Genomic DNA, 9500 nt, shown 5'->3' with positions numbered 1-9500 from the left:
CAAAAGAGAGCAGCAGAGAGGGCACAACTTAACATCATAAATTATCGCAGGCATGAAGTTGAACAACAACCTTATTTTGGACCATGGTACTGCTGCTTGGTAGCATAAAGAGGAGAGAAAGACATAAATGAAAAAGTGACCTATACATATGGATGATTTGAAATCGGCAAGCCACTAAAGCTAGCTATACGACTGAGAACTGAAAAATCAAATAATTATACGCTTCTAGAAAACTCAATCAATTTAATAGAACATTCTCAGATGCTCTAACTATACACCACAATAATAGGCTAGTTGACACCAAAACTACAAACAAGGGTGGGTTAAATTAAAGATTTCGATAGCTAAATGATCGGGACGGAGGGAGTAGTTTATTTTGAGACAATGATAGATATTTATGTTCTCCTAAAATCTGTTGTGAAAAGACACGTAAAAAAAATAAGAAAGCAAATTAAGCATTACAAATCAAGGATTATAAATATTAGTTAATCATTGAAGTTTACATAATTAGTGACTCAATAGAGCAGGAACATAGTGCATAATCATATAAGCTCATTTACATTAATTCAAACTTAATCCATATACTAATTATTCATTTCATAAGAACTAAAGCCAAACTAAAAGGTGTCGTACGCCTGTACTGATGAAAGATTTTGATCATCAACAAGATAGGCACAATATTGTATTGAAAAATTCATCCACAAGAGGACTAAGAGGATCCTATTCTTATTTTCTTCAATTTAAGAAAAGAGAAATTACTTATATAGGAGTAGATACACATATTACTGTCCCAGATTCAAAAATTAATACTCTAGATACACACATCGATATGTGTATCTGGTAGTATTCATCCATGTATCTAGTAACGTATTTCGTGTATCCAAATACAGTACATACACAAAAATACAAAGTACCACCCCCACCCCCTCACTAACATCACGCTCATGAGTTTTAGAGATTTAAAGAGAGAGAATAATTGTAAAGTTGGTCCAAAAAATTCTATAGTTAATTTGCAAAACATTTCATAGTTGAAAGTAAACAAGTCACTAAGATACGGAAACAATCACTAGTAAACTAAAATGATATATTTAGAAAGATAAGAGCAGTCATGTTAAATGGTTACTTATATTAAATAGTTGCTAATATTGTACCAAAAAAATTCCATTTCATATTGATCACATGCTATAAATCTAAATAATACATCTACTTGACACAAATATTATACTGAATATAATTTTATTTTAAAAATTTCTTTTATACATGATCTTGCAAGTTTGCACGGGTTTAAGTTAGGGATTATATATCTCTCTGTCAAGAGTCCCCCATCTACATTGAAATGGTTTTGGTGGGTCTCTCCAGCTGTGTTTATGCAAAACTTTCTGGCTCAATATATTTTGTGGATTTGACTAATATTTAAAGAATACAGATTGATAGAGACCGAATTGTATCCGTATATCTACTGGCCAGAATGGTTCGTCAAAATGGTCGATGAACAATGTTAAACTTAGCAGGTATTCGATCTATGTGATATCCGTTCAGGTAGAGGCAAAAATATCAAATTTAGATCTACATTCAATCTTTAGATAAGTAGTGTGCCAGTGTTATCTAATTTATCTTCCAATCATTTTCATATTGGTTGAACAGCTATTCTTGTCAAAAAACGCAGCGATATAATATTTAGCAGATAACAACCAGAGCAAAACAGATAAAAGTCCCTTCACATTTTTTGTAATAAAGTAATGCAACCATATTTTAAAAGCTCAAGCACATAGCTTCTCCATACTGTCAATTTAAGAAAAGAGAAATTACATATATAGCAGTAGATACACATATTACTGTCCCAGATTCACAAATTAATACTCTAGATACACACATCGATATGTGTATCTGGTAGTATTCATCCATGTATCTGGTAACGTATTCATCCATGTATTTATGATTAGCATAATGGACTTATCAAGTGAAAATAACATAAACATATTAGCAATTGGAGAAAAAAATTAGCAAATGAGGGTTTGGGGGAATTGGGGAAAAAAGGTGAGAGCACTTACGTAATAAGCTTGTAGTGCTGATGAAGGCTCTATCAGTCATCGTCGGCGGATAGCACCACCTCCGACGTGTGGTGGTGGGGTAGTACTGGATGAGGGAGAGGGAGATGGAAGTCGCGTATGTGAGGTGAAGTTGGCGAATACTCAAATAGTTTATAATTGAAAAGTCAGCGCGTCTATTGTTTTATTTGGGATAGTTCGTACGGTTCGTACAATAAGTCAGTTCGTACCTGAACCCGCCCCTATATATATATATATATATATATATATATATAGGCAAGTTCAAATGAGTCCACCTATATATTTGAGTCCCTAAGTCCTAATCTAAGCCACTAGATCTTCTAAAATTGATGGTTGAGATTTGAAACTTTTTAATTGAAACTTTAGTATTTTATATGTGAAACTTTAATCTATGAGTGTCATTTTAATTCTCTACGATCGTAACTTTTAATCTTCACGATCATTTTGAAAGAAAAAATTTAAATTTATGTTATACAATATAATTTTAAATATATAAATTTGAATTTTGAGTGAAATTTTAATGTTTTATGAGTGAAACTTTAATGCTTAAAAGTGTAACTTTAGTCTTTTTAGACCATTTTTAATATAAAATTTTGAATTTATGTAATAGTATAATTGCAACTAATATTTATTTAATTTTACTGATTTATAAATAAAACTTTAATGTTAAACAGTGAAACTTTAATGCTTAAAAGTGAAACTTTAATGTATACGAGTGTAACTTTAATGCTTAAAGGTGAAACTTTAATTTTTTAAGGCCATTTTTATTAAAACAAATTAGAATTTTTCGAATAATGTAATTGAGACCAATGATTATTTAATTTAACTAATTTTCAAGTGAAATTTTAATGGTATACGAATGTAACTTTAATGCTTAAAAGTATAACTTTTATTTTTGTAGGTCGTATTAAATTTTGAATTATGTAATAATTTAATTGCAACTATTTTTTTATTTCACTGATTTATAAATATGAAACTTTAATGTTAAACTAGTGAAATTTTAATGGTATCGAGTAAAACATTAGTTTTTTTAGTCCGTTTTCAATTGAAAACCTTGAATTTATGTAATAATGTAAAAATCTGTAATTTCTCTAATTTACGATTGTAATTTTAATGGTCTAGGAGTGAAATTTCAAGGATCTACGAGCGAAACTTTAATGGTCAAGAGTGAAACTTTAATAGCAGAGTGATTATGTAATTTAATTCATCGACACCTCCAACCAGCCCCAACAACTACGCCTGACCCACCACCATACGTCGACACCGCCGACAACAACACCCACGCCTGACCCACCACCATACACGACTACACCACACCACCGCCGCAAATGGAAAGCGAAAAAAAAAAAGTAGAAACGGCTACCACCCATCCAACGCAAACCCACCACGGTTGACCACCACCACCAACCCAAAAAAAAGCAAACCTTGAAAAAAGACCACACCATAAGTCACCACAAACGCCATCAACCACGACGACCAAAAACCACTCCGCCACACCCACTCCGGCCAGATCTAGAGAAATAAAAAAAAAAAAAGACCCAACCACTGGCACACGACAGTCACACATACACGACATCCCACACTTCACCACCACCACGGCTCCACCTACGGCCACATCTGGAGAAATAATAAAAAAAAAAGACCCACAACCACCGGCACACGACAGCCCCCACATACACGACATCCCACACTTCACCATCCCACCACCACCACGGTTAACCGTTGACAACCACCATCAACAACCCGAAAAAAAAAGAGGCGGCAGGGGCGGCGAGGCAGATTTGAAGACGAAAGAAAGGATAAGGAGAGGAGGACGTAGTTTTGATTGTGATGAGGTGCAGTGGTCCGGTGGAGGAGGGAGGGACTGGTGTTGTTGTCGGTGAGATGAGGAGTGTTTAGAGAGAGAGAGTTTTTAGAGAGAATGATGAGGGAGAGGTGTTTATGTTAGGGTTTGTGAGAGTGGTTGAATGAATAGAGGTTGGTGTCTTTTATATCTTAGCTTTTTTTTGTTTTAATCTTAGCCTTTGATTTTCTATGATCTAAGGGTCTAAAATAGGACTTAGGAACTCATCTAAGAAAGGTGGACTTAGTTGAACCTAATTCTATATATATATATATAGAGGCGGGATTCCGTACGAACTAGAATTCAGTACGAACCGTACGAACTAACCCAAAAACCACATCTAACAGTTAAAATCCAACTCCACTACCACTACTCTCTCATCCTCTCTCATACCATATCTTCATAAACTGGCTTCTGTTACGAGCACCAACGACGACGACGGACCGATCACTGCCCAGATTCAGGCGCACTGCCGGCGGTAACCTCCATGCACCACTAGTCACCTAACGACCAACTTCCTCCTAATAATTTCTTATCCCCATCCACCAACACCTGACGATAGCCGGCGTCACCGTCGACCACCCAAAACTCGGAGAAGCGACGACCACCGGCGTCATTATTATTGTCATTGTCGGCCACCGCGCGCTTCTCGTTTTCTCCAATATACATCCCTATCAATTCCTAGATCTAGCGATAAAACCAACTTCTATGGGCGCGGCGTCATTAGAGATTTATGTGGGTTGGTTGATGGCTTTGGGTGGCAGCCAACAACCAGATCTATTTAGCTAAAATAGAACTTTCATCTAAGAAGTAGAAAGTCGGCAGGATTGTTGTTTGTGGGGTTTTCGGCTGACGAGGTTTGGTTGTGGTTGGGCGGCGATGGTCTTAGTGACGAGGTGGCGATGGTTATAATTTTGATGAGGTTGCTGGTTGTGGATGAGGATGCTTGTGGATGTCGTAGGTGGCATTTGAGCTGTCTGTTAATATATTTTGCGTCATCAGAGTTATTCATTGATGTCTCTAGTGCCGTCTGAGGTGGTCGTTGATATTGTCGGTGGGTGGATACACAAAATTATGCCCTAGGTACACATAATTCTACTCTAAGATACACAAATAGACAAGTGTATCTGAGTGTATAATATATGTATCTCGACTAAGTAATATGTGTATCTAGGTAATAGTAAAAAAGATTGCATCTTTCTGTTAAAAAAAGGTATGAAATTATCAGGTTTAACTATTATTGATTTTTAATATTTTTTTTTCCAATCTAGATAGATAGATGCTGCGAAGTTTATGACAGGAGCATCAGCAGTGGGAAGCATTGCAATTCCAATGATCCTTCAGCATGCTAATCTGATAGAAGTGGGAGCTATGGTAATTAATTTGACATTGTTCTTGTTATTTGTTTGTACTGTTTTATGCTTCCACCGCGCTAGTCTCGATGATGAATGGTAGCCGTAGAACTGCTTGTTGCCATTAACTGTGTGGCAGTATCATTGAATGAGGTATCCTGACTGTGATTTTAAATGGTGCATTATGATGCTATATATCGAGTTAAACGGAGACCTTGATTTTTTTTATAACATAACCGAGTCCGAGCCTTGGATATACATCTGTGTTAGACACTTCCAACACTTCTAACTGAACATAGCCCAAGTAACTTGGACGTGGTGAATTTTGGTGTAACAAGATTTTGTATAGACCGAGAAACTAAACTTAACATTACGGTTGAATCAATTTCCAAAATAAAGTTAAAGGGGTGTATATGTATCTAGCAAGTTAAAAGGGGTGTATCTAGCTAGCTAAGGATACGTATATAGTAGTTTAAGGGAGTGTATGTAGATAGCTAAAGATATATATATATATATATATATATATATATATATATATATATATATATATATATATATATATCTAGTAACTTAAAGAAGTGTATCTAACTAGCTAGATTTATGTATCTAGCAATTTAAATAAGTGTATCTAGCTATCTAAAGATATGTATCTAGTTACATAAAGTAATGCATCTAACTAGCTAAAGGTATGTATCAATTAGGACAGGAAAGGAGTGTGTGTATCTGAACATCAGTGGGTGCACAATGTTCAATGATTCTGGAGTTGCATATCTAACAAGCTTTTGCAAGAAGTTAAAATCACTAAATCTTTGTGGATGTGGGAGGACAACCACTGACCGAGTATTGCAGGTACATTTTACTCACACTTTACAAATCTATTTACTGTGGCAAATGGGCTATTTTAGTCGGATTTGGGTCATCTTGAGTGTGATGTTCTCCTGTTCGGGTACTAGTAAGTTCAGTTTATTTTTAGGTCAGTGCGTACGAGTCAAGCAAATCAATTGGGTTGCTTCAGTTCATGGCTATGGCTAAACTGACTATTAATGTTTTGCCTCAACTTGGTTAGTTTGGGGTATTTTCTATCATTTTTGGGTCGGTTCAATTTGGGTTTAAGTCTACTCTTGATTGTTCGTTATCTGGATTATCAGGTATTAATGTTGTGAGAGTCATTACTCCAATCCCCTCTGTTATTTACTTGCCTCCTAAGTGTGTCCTTTATTTCCCAACTTCATCATCCTTTCCTCAATTTTCTCTTTCCTTCTACTCATTTCCCCATTTGCATCGTTAATTACGGTATAATTTACTCCAATATTTGGGGTTTTTGGGACTTCAGGTTTGCACTGACGACCTCCACCTTTTAGTTTGATTTGAAGAATGAAGGGTCACCAATGAGAGTTTCTGAACTTCAGGTTTGCACTGACGAGATGAAGATTTGTTTAGATCTTTATTAGTTATATTTCTTTACTTTTTGTTTGCACTAATGAGATCTTTCCATATATGATTTGATCATTGATCAATACATTTTTGGGTGATTAATATCGTAATTGTGTGGTGGGTTATGGGTTAAATGTTCTGGGTAGCTTTTGTTTGAATACCCAGGCCATTTTGATCAAAGTCGTTGCATTTGTATGTTATCCATTTTGTTCGTTGGTATGGAGTAGCATCTCACTGACAGATGAATAAATGCAAAGTCTCAAACGAGGCTAATTCAGGTAGTAGTTTGCTAAGATCACGCCTATTATACCAGAACAAAAGATATGTAGTTCCCTCAAATTTCTCAGTAAACTAGGCTTTGACGTAACCGGCAAACACATGTCTAAGAACTTAAAAGACGCAAGACTCGAGGTCTCAAGAATGATTTTCCTATTTTTTGGTAAGGCTCCAAATAAACCAAGTTCCTTCGGTTGACTACAACAAGGAATGACAATAGTTTTGAAGCCGAAGCAATCTCTAACCGACAAACATTTCAACAGTTGACGTGAACTCATGATATGATTTAGCATACGTTCCTCTAAAAGTCTGAAGTGATGCAAGATTTATGGGTTTGTCGAGTCAATTGCGCCTGCTGATGGTGTAGTGGTCCGTTTTGTGGTGGCTAGACGGAGGAGGCTTGTCTTGAGCTGCTTGGATGTGGTATGATGAATTTGGAGTTTCGGGGTTTGCTTGTGCTCGGCTTTCGGTTCGAGTTGACGTTGCTCTTATGGTGGTCACCGAGCTTCTTGAATTGGGCATCGAATCGAGTAGTCTGGTGTGATGGAGAGAAGCAAGTGTTGAATGTAAGATGATCACTTGTTTGATGCCTTGACTTACTCATTGAAATACACCATGGAAATGAAGCCTTCGTGAACTAGCTTTATCACTTGCAGTAATTTTTCAAACATACAATCACTCTCAAAATGGCTTGGTTTTCAATGGTTCCAGTCTTCAGGAAATGACCATTACTGTTATTTTGTCTATTTTAAAGTCTCGCTTTCTCGAGGGATTGTTTGGTAGCAAAGCAGTGTGAGTTTCCGTCTTCGCTCTTCGCGTTGCTTAGTGCGGAGGAGCTTGCGTATTTTATCATCCATGCTGTTTTTCAAAGGAAAGTATGTAAGTTGGTTACCGATGCTGATGGTGATTACAAGAATGCAGCAAGTAGGTTCCATATACAGGATATTTGATCTTTGAGCTCAACAATTTTGCTTTGTTGAGTAGACTTTGTTTGATTCGAAGGACACATTTAAGGAAGTGTCAATACTCCATAATATTATGGAAGGTATTTCCTCTCCGTTTTGCATCTGTGATTGTAATTATAATTTCATCATTTTTTCATTTTTTGATACAATTGAAAAGTATTAGTTTATGACTTATTTATTATGTAAATTATAGCTTGCAGGAGTGTTGATATTCTCTGCAACTCCATTTACTGCGGTGAAACTTATCGCAAATAGTCTGCTTGGTGAAAGACTTCAAAAGCGATTGCAAGACCAGAAATCTACTGTTGTTAAACTTTCTGTTGAGCGTTCTAAGTTGGCGGAAGTTGCGCGTAATCGAAGGTACTCCCAATTTTGAACAAACGTTTGGAAATGAAATGAATGTGGAGCAAGTATTAGTTGTGGATATTGTTGTAATATTTGCTGATTAATGTTGGAATATTTAATATTAATATTCGTGTGGTCTATGTGTAAATGTTAAGTTCTTATTATATGACGTGATTTTAATATAAAAGACGACACGACGGTGGATTTGTCTCGATGAATGAAGTTATATATCAATTCATAGACTGTACAATTATGTTTTCATCAATTTCTTTGATCTGTTTCACGGATAATGTTGTTTTATTGCGGGTAGGATATGTCCAGCAAATTTAGAAATGGAATTTTACTTCGAAAGTTTGGTTAGCGGCCTTTGTTTAAGTATGGATTCGAGCAGGTAAGACCATAAGGGTGGCAAAGTTCGCATTTTTGGGTTTTAACTTTTAAGATGTTAGTATTTAGCAACTAAAAGGAGATGTATTTAGCAACTTAAAAGAGTATATCTAGCTAGCTAGTAGACGTATGTATCTAGCTACTTAAAAAAGTGTATCTAGCTAGTTAAATAGATGTATCTAGTAATTTGAATATGTGTATCTAGCAAGCTAAAAATGGATGTATCTAACAACTTAAAGAAGTGTATTTAGCCAGTTAAAGGGATGTATCTAGTAACTTAAATGTGTGTATCTAGCAAGCTAAAAAGGATGTATCTAACAACTTAAAAAGTGTATCCAACTAATTAAATGAATATATCTAATAACTTAAATAATTAAATCTAGCAAGCTAAACAAGATTCTTCGATATACATAATTATTTTTTAAGTATCGAATAAAACACGCTCAAGGCGAACACTATACCAATAGATGGAGGCTCATTAGACTCATTTTCAACATTATTGTCATTAACATCAATTGGCTCATCATTTGACAAATTTTCATTAATAGAATTGTGCAAACTTTCATTTGGGTGAGACAAATTTCCAGGGACAACATTTCTAACTACAAATTTATGAATAGCACCTTGTTGTGATTTTATTAAATCCTCAGTAAGTTTTTTTTTTTTTCTTTTCTCACATCCGGATAAGTGTTTTTTAGGCAACATTGATAATCGATAATTCACAAACAAAGATAACAAAACAACATTTAACAATAAAGGCTAAAAATCAGAAAAAAAGAAAAAAAAAATCATGTAACAGCAGCACAAAATTACCCAGCAGTACAATTAA

General features: G+C 35.3%; 1 long non-coding RNA gene across 1 annotated transcript; it reads left to right on the top strand.

Moving 5' to 3' along the window:
• The first annotated feature begins 3093 nt into the window (after positions 1 to 3093).
• On the top strand, positions 3094 to 6760 carry LOC141633204 (uncharacterized). Its single transcript, XR_012538015.1, has 3 exons — positions 3094 to 5286; positions 5966 to 6113; positions 6598 to 6760. It is a non-coding gene; the product is annotated as an uncharacterized LOC141633204 (long non-coding RNA).
• The last annotated feature ends 2740 nt before the right edge of the window (positions 6761 to 9500 follow it).

Source organism: Silene latifolia, chromosome Y, assembly GCF_048544455.1.
Source record: "Silene latifolia isolate original U9 population chromosome Y, ASM4854445v1, whole genome shotgun sequence".
Classification (NCBI taxonomy): Eukaryota; Viridiplantae; Streptophyta; class Magnoliopsida; order Caryophyllales; family Caryophyllaceae; genus Silene; species Silene latifolia.
Note: the sequence above shows the minus strand (reverse complement) of the source record. Positions and strands in the feature narration are given on the sequence as shown.